Genomic DNA, 14,843 nt, shown 5'->3' on the forward strand with positions numbered 1-14,843 from the left:
TGAAGTGAAGCATAGGAATCGAAAACTGGACTCACAGGAGAGGTTCAAATCATAGAAAGTGAGAGTGTCAGTCCTCTTGTACTTAGGTCGGCATTGTGCCTTTTGAATTTAATTCCGATGCAATTTCTGTGTTTCATCGTCAATAAGAAGGTGCAAGGTATACAGTGAACCTGAAGTGAAGAATCGGAATCTAAAACTGGACTCTCAGAAGAGGTTCAAATCATAGAAAGTGAGAGTGTTAGTCCTCTTCTACTTAGGTCCGCATTGTGCCTTTTGAATTTAATTCCGATGTATTGTTTGTGTTTCATCGCCAATAAGAACGTCCAAGGGATACAGTAAACCTGAAGTGAAGCATCGGAATGTAAAACTGGACTCACAGGAGAGATTCAAATCATAGAAAGTTAGAGTGTCACTCCTCTTGAACTTAAGTCGGTATTGTGCCTTTTGTATTAAATTCGGATGCAATTTCGGTGTTTCATCGTCAATAAGAAGGTCCAAGGGATACAGTAATCCTTCAGTGAAGCATCAGAATCTGAAACTGGACTCACAGGAGAGGTTCAAATCATAGAAAATTAGAGGGTCGGTCCTCTTTTACTTAAGTCGCCATTGTGCCTTCTGTGTTAAATTCCGATGCAATTCCTGTGTTTCATTGTCAATCACAAGTTGCAAGGTATACAGTAAACCTGAAGTGAAGCATCGGAATGAAAAACTGGACTCACAGGAGAGGTTCAAATCATAGAAAGATAGAGTGTCACTCCTCTTGTACTTCAGTCGGTATTGTGCCATTTGTATTAAACTCGGATGCAATTTCTGTGTTTCATCGTCAATAAGAAGGTTCAAGGTATACAGGAAACCTGAAGTGAAGCATCGGAATCTAAATCTGGACTCACAGGAGAGGTACAAATCATAGAAAGTGAGAGTGTCAGTCCTCTTGTACTTAAGTCGACATTGTGCCATTTGAATTAAATTCGGATGCAATATCTGTGTTTCATCGTTAATAAGAAGGTCCAAGGGATACAGTATACCTGAAGTGAAGCATCGGAATCTAAAACTGGACTCACAGGAGAGGTTCAAATCATAGAAAGTTAGAGTGTCACTCCTTTTGTACTTAAATCGGTATTGTGCCATTTGTATTAAACTCGGATGCAATTTCTATGCTTCATCGACAATAAGAAAGTCCAAGGGATACAGTAAACCAGAAGTGAAGCATCGGAATCTAAAACTGGACTCTCACTAGAGGTTCAAATCATAGAAAGTTAGAATGTCAGTCCTCTTGTACTTAAGTCGGCATTGTGTCTTTTGTATTAAATTCGGATACAATTTCTGTGTTTCATCGTCAATAAGAAGGTGCAAGGTATACAGGAAACCTGAAGTGAAGCATCGGAATCTAAAACTGGACTCACAGGAGAGGTACAAATCATAGAAAGTGAGAGTGTCAGTCCTCTTGTACTTATGTCGGTATTGTGCCTGTTGTATTAAATTCGGATGCAATTTCTGTGTTTCATCGTCAATAAGAAGGTCCAAGGGACACAGTAAACCTGAAGTGAAGCATCGGAATCTAAAACTGGACTCACAGGAGAGGTTCAAATCATAGAAAGTTAGAGTGTCTGTCCTCTTGTACTTACGTCGGCATTGTGCCTTTTGAATTAAATTCGGATGTAATTTCTGTGTTTCATCGTCAATAAGAAGGTGCAAGGGATAGTAAACCTGATGTGAAGCATCGGAATCTAAAACTGGACCTACAGGAGAGGTTGAAATCATAGAAGGTTAGAGTGTCAGTCCTGTTGTACTTAAGTCGGCATTGTGCCTTTTGAATTTAATTCCGATGCAATTTCTGTGTATCATCGTCAATAAGAAGGTCCAAGGTATACAGTAAACCTGAATTGAAGCATCGTAATCTAAAACTGGACTCACAGGAGAGTTTCTAATCATAGAAAGTGAGAGTGTCTGTCCTCTTTTATTTAAGTAGGCATTGAGCCTTTTGAATTTAATTCCGATGCAATTTCTGTGATTCATCGTCAATAAGAAGGTGCAAGGTATACAGTAACCCTGAAGTGAAGCATCGGAATATAAAACTGGACTTACAGGAGAGGTTCAAATCATAGAAAGTGAGAGTGTCAGTCCTCTTGTACTTAAGTCGGCATTGTGCCTTTTGTATTAAATTCGGATGCAATTTCTGTGTTTCATCGTCAATAAGAAGGTCCAAGGGATACAGTAATCCTTCAGTGAAGCATCTGAATCTAAAACTGGACTCACAGGAGAGGATCAAATCATAGAAAGATAGAGGGTCGGTCCTCTTTTACTTAAATCGCCATTGTGCCTTCTGTGTTAAATTCCGATGCAATTCCTGTGTTTCATTGTCAATCACAAGTTGCAAGGTATACAGTAAACCTGAAGTGAAGCATCGGAATCTAAAACCGGACTCACAGGAGAGGTTCAAATCATAGAAAGATAGAATGTCACTCCTTTTGTACTTCAGTCGGTATTGTGCCATTTGTATTAAACTCGGATGCAATTTCTGTGTTTCATCGTCAATAAGAAGGTCCAAGATATACAGTATACCTGATGTGAAGCATCGGAATCTAAAACTGGACTCACAGGATAGGTTCAAATCATAAAAAGTTAGAGTGTCACTCCTCTTGTACTTAAGGCGGTATTGTGCCATTTGTATTAAACTCGGATGCAATTTCTGTGTTTCATCGACAATAAGAAAGTCCAAGGGATACAGTAAACCAGAAGTGAAGCATCGGAATGTAAAACTGGACTCTCAGGAGAGGTTCAAATCATAGAAAGTTAGAATGTCAGTCCTCTTGTACTTAAGTCGACATTGTGCCATTTGTATTAAATTCGGATGCAATTTCTGTGTTTCATCGTTAATAAGAAGGTCCAAGGGATACAGTATACCTGAAGTGAAGCATCGGAATCTAAAACTGGGCTCACAGGAGAGGTTCAAATCATAGAAAGTTAGAGTGTCAGGCCTCTTTTACTTACGTCGGCATTGTGGTTTTTGTATTAAATTCCGATGCAATTTCTATATTTCATCGTCAATAAGAAGGTGCAAGGTATACAGTAAACCTGAAGTGAAGAATCGGTATTTAAAACTGGACTCACAGGAGAGGTTAAAATCATAGAATGTTAGAGTGTCAGTCCTCTTGTACTTAAGTCGGCATTGTGCCATTTGTATTAAATTCGAATGCAATTTCAGTGTTTCATCGTTAATAAGAAGGTCCAAGGGATACAGTATACCTGAAGTGAAGCATCGGAATCTAAAACTGGACTCACAAGAGACGTTCAAATCATAGAATGTTAGAGTGTCAGGCCTCTTTTACTTACGTCGGCATTGTGGCTTTTGTATTAAATTCCGATGCAATTTCTGTGTTTCATCGTCAATAAGAAGGTCCAAGCGATACAGTAAAGCTGATGTGAAGCATCGGAATCTAAAACTGGACTCACAAGAGAGGTTCAAATCATAAAAAGTTAGAGTGTCACTCCTCCTGTACTTAAGTCGGTATTGTGCCATTTGTATTAAACTCGGATGCAATTTCTGTGTTTCATCGACAATAAGAAAGTCCAAGGGATACAGTAAACCAGAAGTGAAGCATCGGAATATAAAACTGGACTCTCAGGAGAGGTTCAAATCATAGAAAGTTAGAACGTCAGTCCTCTTGTACTTAAGTCAGCATTGAGCCTTTTGTATTAAATTCGGATACAATTTCTGTGTTTTATCGTCAATAAGAAGGTTCAAGGTATACAGGAAACCTGAAGTGAAGCATCGGAATCTAAAACTGGACTCACAGGAGAGGTACAAATCATAGAAAGTGAGAGTGTCACTCCTCTTGTACTTAAGTCGACATTGTGCCATTTGAATTAAATTCGGATGCTATATCTGTGTTTCATCGTTAATAAGAAGGTCCAAGGGACACAGTATACCTGAAGTGAAGCATCGGAATCTAAAACTGGACTCACAGGAGAGGTTCAAATCATAGAAAGTTAGAGTGTCACTCCTTTTGTATTTAAATCGGTATTGTGCCATTTGTATTAAACTCGGATGCAATTTCTGTGTTTCATCGACAATAAGAAAGTCCAAGGGATACAGTAAACCAGAAGTGAAGCATCGGAATCTAACACTGTACTCTCAGGAGATGTTCAAATCATAGAAAGTTAGAATGTCAGTCCTCTTGTACTTAAGTCGGCATTGTGCCTTTTGTATTAAATTCGGATACAATTTCTGTGTTTCATCGTCAATAAGAAGGTGCAAGGTATACAGGAAACCTGAAGTGAAGCATCGGAATCTAAAACTGGACTCACAGGAGAGGTACAAATCATAGAAAGTGAGAGTGTCAGTCCTCTTGTACTTAAGTCGACATTGTGCCATTTGTATTAAATTCGGATGCAATTTCTGTGTTTCATCGTTAATAAGAGGTCCAAGGGATACAGTAAACCTTAAGTGAAGCATCAGAATCTAAAACTGGACTCACAGGAGAGGTTCAAATCATAGAGAGTTAGAGTGTCACTCCTCTTGTACTTAAATCGGTATTGTGCCCTTAGTATTAAATTCGGATGCAATTTCTGTGTTTCATCGTCAAAAAGAAGGTCCAAGGGATACAGTAAACCTGAAGTGAAGCATCGGAATCTAAAACTGGACTCACAGGAGAGGTTCAAATCATAGAAAGTTAGAGTGTCTGTCCTCTTGTACTTACGTCGGCATTGTGCCTTTTGTATTAAATTCGGATGCAAACTCTGTGTTTCATCGTCAATAAGAAGGTCCAAGGGATACAGTAAACCTGAAGTGAAGCATCGGAATCTAAAACTGGAACTACAGGAGAGGTTGAAATCATAGAATGTTAGAGTGTCAGTCTTGTTGTACTTAAGTCGGCATTGTGCCTTTTGAATTTAATTCCGAGCGCAATTTCTGTGTTTCATCGTCAATAAGAAGGTCCAAGGGATACAGTAAACCTGAAGTGAAGCATCGGAATCTAAAACTGGACTCACAGGAGAGGTTCAAATCATAGAAAGTGAGAGTGTCTGTCCTCTTTTCCTTAGGTCGGCATTGTGCCTTTTGAATTTAATTCCGATGCAATTTCTGTGTTTCATCGTCAATAAGAAGGTGCAAGGTATACAGTAACCCTGAAGTGAAGCATCGGACTCTAAAACTGGACTTACAGGAGAGTTTCAAACCATACAAAGTGAGAGTGTCAGTGCTCTTGTACTTAAGTCGGCATTGTGCCTTTTGTATTAAATTCGGATGCAATTTCTGTGTTTCATCGTCAATAAAAAGGTCCAAGATATACAGTAAACCTGAAGTGAAGCATCAGAATCTAAAACTGGACTCACAGGAGAGGTTCAAATCATAGAAAGTTAGAGTGTCAGGCCTCTTTTACTTACGTCGGCATTGTGGCTTTTGTATTAAGTTCCGATGGAATTTCTATGTTTCATCGTCAATAAGAAGGTGCAAGGTATACAGTAAACCATAAGTGAAGCATCGGTATTTAAAACTGGACTCACAGGAGAGGTTCAAATTATAGACAATTAGAGTGTCAGTCCTCTTATACTTAAGTCGGCATTGTGCCATTTGTATTAAATTCGGATGCAATTCCTGTGTTTCATAGTCAATAAGATGGTCCAAGGGATACACTAAACCTGAAGTGAAACATCGGAATCTAGTACTGGGCTCACAGGAGAGGTACAAATCATAGAAAATGAGAGTGTCAGTCCTCTTGTACTTAAGTCGACATTGTGCCATTTGTATTAAATTCGGATGCAATTTCTGTGTTTCATCGTTAATAAGAAGGTCCAAGGGATACAGTATACCTGAAGTGAAGCATTAGAATCTAAAAGTGGACTCTCAGGAGAGGTTCAAATCATAGAAAGTTAGAATGTCAGTCCTCTTGTACTTAAGTCGACATTGTGCCATTTGTATAAAATTCGGATGCAATTTCTGTCTTTCATCGTTAATAAGAAGGTCCAAGGGATACAGTATACCTGAAGTGAAGCATCAGAATCTAAAACTGGACTCACAGCAGAGGTTCAAATCATAGAAAGTTAAAGTGTCAGTCCTCTTGCACTTAAGTCGGTATTGTGCCATTTGTATTAAACTCGAATGCAATTTCTGTGTTTCATAGTCAATAAGAAGGTCCAAGGGATACAGTATACCTGAAGTGAAGCATCGGAAGCTAAAACTGGACTCACAGGAGAGGTTCAAATCATAGAAAGTTAGAGTGTCTGTCCTCTTGTACTTACGTCGGCAATGTGCCTTTTGTATTAACTTCGGATGCAAACGCTGTGTTTCATCGTCAATAAGAAGGTCCAAGGGATACAGTAAACCTATAGTGAAGCATCGGAATCTAAAACTGGACCTACAGGAGAGGTTGAAATCATAGAAGGTTAGAGTGTCAGTCCTGTTGTACTTAAGTCGGCATTGTGCTTTTTGAATTTAATTCCGATGCAATTTCTGTGTTTCATCGTCAATAAGAAGGTCCAAGGGATACTGTAAACCTGAAGTGAAGCATCGGAATCTAAAACTGGACTCACAGGAGAGGTTCAAATCATAGAAAGTGAGAGTGTCTGTCCTCTTGCACTTATGTATGCATTGTGCTTTTGAATTTAATTCCGATGCAATATCTGTGTTTCATCGTCAATAAGAAGGTGCAAGGTATACAGTAATCCTGAAGTGAAGCATCGGAATCTAAAACTGGACTTACAGGAGAGGTTCAAATCATAGAAAGTGAGAGTGTCAGTCCTCTTGTACTTAAGACGGCATTGTGCCTTTTGTATTAAATTCGTATGCAATTTCTGTGTTTCATCGCCAATAAGAAGGTCCAAGGGATACAGTAAACCTGAAGTGAAGCATCAGAATCTAAAACTGGACTCACAGGAGAGGTTCAAATCATAGAAAGTTAGAGGGTCTGTCCTCTTTGACCTAAGTCGGCATTGTGCCTTTTGTATTAAATTCCGATGCAATTTCTGTGTTACATCGTCAATCAGAAGGTGCAAGTAATACAGAAAACCCGAAGTGAAGCATCGGAATCTAAAACTGGACTCACAGGAGAGGTTCAAATCATAGAAAGTTAGAATGTCAGTCCTCTTGTACTTAAGTCGGCATTGTGCCTTTTGTATTAAATTCGGATGCAATTTCTGTGTTTCATCGTTAATAAGAAGGTCCAAGGGATACAGTATACCTGAAGTGAAGCATCAGAATCTAAAACTGGACTCACAGGAGAGGTTCAAATCATAGAGAGTTAGAGTGTCACTCCTCTTGTACTTAAATCGGTATTGTGCCCTTAGTATTAAATTCGGATGCAATTTCTGTGTTTCATCGTCAAAAAGAAGGTCCAAGGGATACAGTAAACCTGAAGTGTAGCATCGGAATCTAAAACTGGACTCACAGGAGAGGTTCAAATCATAGAAAGTTAGAGTGTCTGTCCTCTTGTTCTTACGTCGGCATTGTGCCTTTTGTATTAAATTCGGATGCAAACTCTGTGTTTCATCGTCAATAAGAAGGTCCAAGGGATACAGGAAACCTGAAGTGAAGCATCGGAATCTAAAACTGGAACTACAGGAGAGGTTGAAATCATAGAATGTTAGAGTGTCAGTCTTGTTGTACTTAAGTCGGCATTGTGCCTTTTGAATTTAATTCCGAGCGCAATTTCTGTGTTTCATCGTCAATAAGAAGGTCCAAGGGATACAGTAATCCTGAAGTGAAGCATCGGAATCTAAAACTGGACTCACAGGAGAGGTTCAAATCATAGAAAGTGAGAGTGTCTGTCCTCTTTTCCTTAGGTCGGCATTGTGCCTTTTGAATTTAATTCCGATGCAATTTCTGTGTTTCATCGTCAATAAGAAGGTGCAAGGTATACAGTAACCATGAAGTGAAGCATCGGAATCTAAAACTGGACTTACAGGAGAGTTTCAAACCATACAAAGTGAGAGTGTCAGTGCTCTTGTACTTAAGTCGGCATTGTGCCTTTTGTATTAAATTCGGATGCAATTTCTGTGTTTCATCGTCAATAAAAAGGTCCAAGATATACAGTAAACCTGAAGAGAAGCATCAGAATCTAAAACTGGACTCACAGGAGAGGTTCAAATCATAGAAAGTTAGAGTGTCAGGCCTCTTTTACTTACGTCGGCATTGTGGCTTTTGTATTAAATTCCGATGGAATTTCTATGTTTCATCGTCAATAAGAAGGTGCAAGGTATACAGTAAACCATAAGTGAAGCATCGGTATTTAAAACTGGACTCACAGGAGAGGTTCAAATTATAGAAAATTAGAGTGTCAGTCCTCTTGTACTTAAGTCGGCATTGTGCCATTTGTATTAAATTCGGATGCAATTCCTGTGTTTCATAGACAATAAGATGATCCAAGGGATACACTAAACCTGAAGTGAAACATCGGAATCTAGTACTGGGCTCACAGGAGAGGTACAAATCATAGAAAATGAGAGTGTCAGTCCTCTTGTACTTAAGTCGACATTGTGCCATTTGTATTAAATTCGGATGCAATTTCTGTGTTTCATCGTTAATAAGAAGGTCCAAGGGATACAGTATACCTGAAGTGAAGCATCAGAATCTAAAAGTGGACTCTCAGGAGAGGTTCAAATCATAGAAAGTTAGAATGTCAGTCCTCTTGTACTTAAGACGGAATTGAGCCTTTTGTATTAAATTCGGATACAATTTCTGTGTTTCATCATCAATAAGAAGGTGCAAGGTATACAGGAAACCTGAAGTGAAGCATCGGAATCTAAAACTGGACTCACAGGAGAGGTACAAATCATAGAAAATGAGAGTGTCAGTCCTCTTGTACTTAAGTCGACATTGTGCCATTTGTATTAAATTCGGATGCAAATTCTGTGTTTCATCGTTAATAAGAAGGTCCAAGGGATACAGTATACCTGAAGTGAAGCATCAGAATCTAAAACTGGACTCACAGCAGAGGTTCAAATCATAGAAAGTTAGAGTGTCAGTCCTCTTGTACTTAAGTCGGTATTGTGCCATTTGTATTAAACTCGAATGCAATTTCTGTGTTTCATAGTCAATAAGAAGGTCCAAGGGATACACTAAACCTGAGGTGAAACATCGGAATCTAAAACTGGACTCACAGGAGAGGTTCAAATCATAGAAAGTTAGAGTGTCACTCCTCTTGAACTTAAGTCGGTATTGTGCCATTTGCATTAAACTCGGATGCAATTTCTCTGTTTCATCGACAATAAGAAAGTCCAAGGCATACAGTAAACCAGTAGTGAAGCACCGGAATCTAAAACTCGACTCACAGGAGAGGTACAAATCATAGAAAGTGAGAGTGTCTGTCCTCTTGCACTTATGTAGGCATTGTGCTTTTGAATTTAATTCCGATGCAATATCTGTGTTTCATCGTCAATAAGAAGGTGCAAGGTATACAGTAATCCTGAAGTGAAGCATCGGAATCTAAAACTGGACTTACAGGAGAGGTTCAAATCATAGAAAGTGAGAGTGTCAGTCCTCTTGTACTTAAGACGGCATTGTGCCTTTTGTATTAAATTCGTATGCAATTTCTGTGTTTCATCGCCAATAAGAAGGTCCAAGGGATACAGTAAACCTGAAGTGAAGCATCAGAATCTAAAACTGGACTCACAGGAGAGGTTCAAATCATAGAAAGTTAGAGGGTCTGTCCTCTTTGACCTAAGTCGGCATTGTGCCTTTTGTATTAAATTCCGATGCAATTTCTGTGTTACATCGTCAATCAGAAGGTGCAAGTAATACAGAAAACCCGAAGTGAAGCATCGGAATCTAAAACTGGACTCACAGGAGAGGTTCAAATCATAGAAAGTTAGAATGTCAGTCCTCTTGTACTTAAGTTGGCATTGTGCCTTTTGTATTAAATTCGGATGCAATTTCTGTGTTTCATCGTTAATAAGAAGGTCCAAGGGATACAGTATACCTGAAGTGAAGCATCAGAATCTAAAACTGGACTCACAGGAGAGGTTCAAATCATAGAGAGTTAGAGTGTCACTCCTCTTGTACTTAAATCGGTATTGTGCCCTTAGTATTAGATTCGGATGCAATTTCTGTGTTTCATCGTCAAAAAGAAGGTCCAAGGGATACAGTAAACCTGAAGTGAAGCATCGGAATCTAAAACTGGACTCACAGGAGAGGTTCAAATCATAGAAAGTTAGAGTGTCTGTCCTCTTGTACTTACGTCGGCATTGTGCCTTTTGTATTAAATTCGGATGCAAACTCTGTGTTTCATCGTCAATAAGAAGGTCCAAGGGATACAGTAAACCTGAAGTGAAGCATCGGAATCAAAAACTGGAACTACAGGAGAGGTTGAAATCATAGAATGTTAGAGTGTCAGTCTTGTTGTACTTAAGTCGGCATTGTGCCTTTTGAATTTAATTCCGAGCGCAATTTCTGTGTTTCATCGTCAATAAGAAGGTCCAAGGGATACAGTAAACCTGAAGTGAAGCATCGGAATCTAAAACTGGACTCACAGGAGAGGTTCAAATCATAGAAAGTGAGAGTGTCTGTCCTCTTTTCCTTAGGTCGGCATGTGCCTTTTGAATTTAATTCCGATGCAATTTCTGTGTTTCATCGTCAATAAGAAGGTGCAAGGTATACAGTAACCATGAAGTGAAGCATCGGAATCTAAAACTGGACTTACAGGAGAGTTTCAAACCATACAAAGTGAGAGTGTCAGTGCTCTTGTACTTAAGTCGGCATTGTGCCTTTTGTATTAAATTCGGATGCAATTTCTGTGTTTCATCGTCAATAAAAAGGTCCAAGATATACAGTAAACCTGAAGTGAAGCATCAGAATCTAAAACTGGACTCACAGGAGAGGTTCAAATCATAGAAAGTTAGAGTGTCAGGCCTCTTTTACTTACGTCGGCATTGTGGCTTTTGTATTAAATTCCGATGGAATTTCTATGTTTCATCGTCAATAAGAAGGTGCAAGGTATACAGTAAACCATAAGTGAAGCATCGGTATTTAAAACTGGACTCACAGGAGAGGTTCAAATTATAGAAAATTAGAGTGTCAGTCCTCTTGTACTTAAGTCGGCATTGTGCCATTTGTATTAAATTCGGATGCAATTCCTGTGTTTCATAGACAATAAGATGGTCCAAGGGATACACTAAACCTGAAGTGAAACATCGGAATCTAGTACTGGGCTCACAGGAGAGGTACAAATCATAGAAAATGAGAGTGTCAGTCCTCTTGTACTTAAGTCGACATTGTGCCATTTGTATTAAATTCGGATGCAATTTCTGTGTTTCATCGTTAATAAGAAGGTCCAAGGGATACAGTATACCTGAAGTGAAGCATCAGAATCTAAAAGTGGACTCTCAGGAGAGGTTCAAATCATAGAAAATTAGAATGTCAGTCCTCTTGTACTTAAGTCGGAATTGAGCCTTTTGTATTAAATTCGGATACAATTTCTGTGTTTCATCATCAATAAGAAGGTGCAAGGTATACAGGAAACCTGAAGTGAAGCATCGGAATCTAAAACTGGACTCACAGGAGAGGTACAAATCATAGAAAATGAGAGTGTCAGTCCTCTTGTACTTAAGTCGACATTGTGCCATTTGTATTAAATTCGGATGCAAATTCTGTGTTTCATCGTTAATAAGAAGGTCCAAGGGATACAGTATACCTTAAGTAAAGCATCAGAATCTAAAACTGGACTCACAGCAGAGGTTCAAATCATAGAAAGTTAGAGTGTCAGTCCTCTTGTACTTAAGTCGGTATTGTGCCATTTGTATTAAACTCGAATGCAATTTCTGTGTTTCATAGTCAATAAGAAGGTCCAAGGGATACACTAAACCTGAGGTGAAACATCGGAATCTAAAACTGGACTCACAGGAGAGGTTCAAATCATAGAAAGTTAGAGTGTCACTCCTCTTGAACTTAAGTCGGTATTGTGCCATTTGCATTAAACTCGGATGCAATTTCTCTGTTTCATCGACAATAAGAAAGTCCAAGGCATACAGTAAACCAGTAGTGAAGCACCGGAATCTAAAACTCGACTCACAGGAGAGGTACAAATCATAGAAAGTGAGAGTGTCAGTCATCTTGTACTTAAGTCGTAATTGTGCCATTTGTATTAAATTCGGATGCAATTTCTGTGTTTCATCGTTAATAAGAAGGTCCAAGGGATACAGTATACCTGAAGTGAAGCATCGGAATCTAAAACTGGACTCACAGGAAAGGTTCAAATCATAGAAAGTTAGAGTGTCTGTCCTCTTGTACTTACGTCGGCAATGTGCCTTTTGTATTAAATTCGGATGCAAACTCTGTGTTTCATCGTCAATAAGAAGGTCCAAGGGATACAGTTAACCTGAAGTGAAGCATCGGAATCTAAAACTGGACCTACAGGAGAGGTTGAAATCATAGAAGGTTAGAGTGTCAGTCCTGTTGTACTTAAGTCGGCATTGTGCTTTTTGAATTTAATTCCGATGCAATTTCTGTGTTTCATCGTCAATAAGAAGGTCCAAGGGATACAGTAAACCTGAAGTGAAGCATCGGAATCTAAAACTGGACTCACAGGAGAGGTTCAAATCATAGAAAGTGAGAGTGTCTGTCCTCTTGCACTTATGTAGGCATTGTGCTTTTGAATTTAATTCCGATGCAATATCTGTGTTTCATCGTCAATAAGAAGGTGCAAGGTATACAGTAATCCTGAAGTGAAGCATCGGAATCTAAAACTGGACTTACAGGAGAGGTTCAAATCATAGAAAGTGAGAGTGTCAGTCCTCTTGTACTTAAGACGGCATTGTGCCTTTTGTATTAAATTCGTATGCAATTTCTGTGTTTCATCGTCAATAAGAAGGTCCAAGGGATACAGTAAACCTGTAGTGAAACATCAGAATCTAAAACTGGACTCACAGGAGAGGTTCAAATCATAAAAAGTTAGAGGGTCTGTCCTCTTTGACTTAAGTCGGCATTGTGCCTTTTGTATTAAATTCCGATGCAATTTCTGTGTTACATCGTCAATCAGAAGGTGCAAGTAATACAGAAAACCCGAAGTGAAGCTTCGGAATCTAAAACTGGACTCACAGGAGGGATTCAAATCATAGAAAGTGAGAGTGTCAGCCCTCTTGTACTTAAGTCGGCATTGTGCCATCTGTATTAAATTCGGATACAATTTCTGTGTTTCATCGTCAATAAGAAGGTCCAAGATTTAATGTAAACCCTAAGTGAAGCATCGGAATCTAAAACTGGACTCACAGGAGAGGTTCAAATCATAGAAAGTTAGAATGGCAGTCCTCTTGGACTTAAGTCGGCATTGTGCCTTTTGTATTAAATTCGGATGCAATTTCTGTGTTTCATCGTTAATAAGAAGGTCCAAGGGATACAGTATACCTGAAGTGAAGCATCAGAATCTAAAACTGGACTCACAGCAGAGGTTCAAATCGTAGAAAGTTAGAGTGTCAGTCCTCTTGTACTTAAGTCGGTATTGTGCCATTTGTATTAAACTCGAATGCAATTTCTGTGTTTCATAGTCAATAAGAAGGTCCAAGGGATACACTAAACCTGAGGTGAAACATCGGAATCTAAAACTGGACTCACAGGAGAGGTTCAAATCATATAAAGTTAGAGTGTCACTCCTCTTGTACTTAAGTCGGTATTGTGCCATTTGTATTAAACTCGGATGCAATTTCTCTGTTTCATCGACAATAAGAAAGTCCAAGGCATACAATAAACCAGAAGTGAAGCACCGGAATCTAATACTCGACTCACAGGAGAGGTACAAATCATAGAAAGTGAGAGTGTCAGTCATCTTGTACTTAAGTCGTAATTGTGCCATTTGTATTAAATTCGGATGCAATTTCTGTGTTTCATCGTTAATAAGAAGGTCCAAGGGATACAGTATACCTGAAGTGAAGCATCGGAATCTAAAACTGGACTCACAGGAGAGGTTCAAATCATAGAAAGTTAGAGTGTCTGTCCTCTTGTACTTACGTCGGTATTGTGCCTTTTGTATTAACTTCGGATGCAAACTCTGTGTTTCATCGTCAATAAGAAGGTCCAAGGGATACAGTAAACCTTAAGTGAAGCATCAGAATCTTAAACTGGACTCACAGGAGAGGTTCAAATCATAGAGAGTTAGAGTGTCACTCCTCTTGTACTTACATCGGTATTGTGCCCTTAGTATTAAATTCGGATGCAATTTCTGTGTTTCATCGTCAAAAAGAAGGTCCAAGGGATACAGTAAAGCTGATGTGAAGCATCGGAATCTAAAACTGGACTCACAGGACAGGTTCAAATCATAAATAGTTAGAGTGTCACTCCTCCTGTACTTAAGTCGGTATTGTGCCATTTGTATTAAACTCGGATGCAATTTCTGTGTTTCATCGACAATAAGAAAGTCCAAGGGATACAGTAAACCAGAAGTGAAGCATCGGAATCTAAAACTGGACTCTCAGGAGAGGTTCAAATCATAGAAAGTTAGAACGTCAGTCCTCTTGTACTTAAGTCGGCATTGAGCCTTTTGTATTAAATTCGGATACAATTTCTGTGTTTTATCGTCAATAAGAAGGTTCAAGGTATACAGGAAACCTGAAGTGATGCATCGGAATCTAAAACTGGACTCACAGGAGAGGTACAAATCATAGAAAGTGAGAGTGTCACTCCTCTTGTATTTAATTCGACATTGTGCCATTTGAATTAAATTCGGATACAATATATGTGTTTCATCGTTAATAAGATGGTCCAAGGGATACAGTATACCTGAAGTGAAGCATCGGAATCTAAAACTGGACTCACAGGAGAGGTTCAAATCATAGAAAGTTAGAGTGTCACTCCTTTTGTATTTAAATCGGTATTGTGCCATTTGTATTAAACTCGGATGCAATTTCTGTGTTTCATCGAC

This window comes from Schistocerca serialis, chromosome 8 (assembly GCF_023864345.2).
Source record: "Schistocerca serialis cubense isolate TAMUIC-IGC-003099 chromosome 8, iqSchSeri2.2, whole genome shotgun sequence".
NCBI lineage: Eukaryota > Metazoa > Arthropoda > Insecta > Orthoptera > Acrididae > Schistocerca > Schistocerca serialis.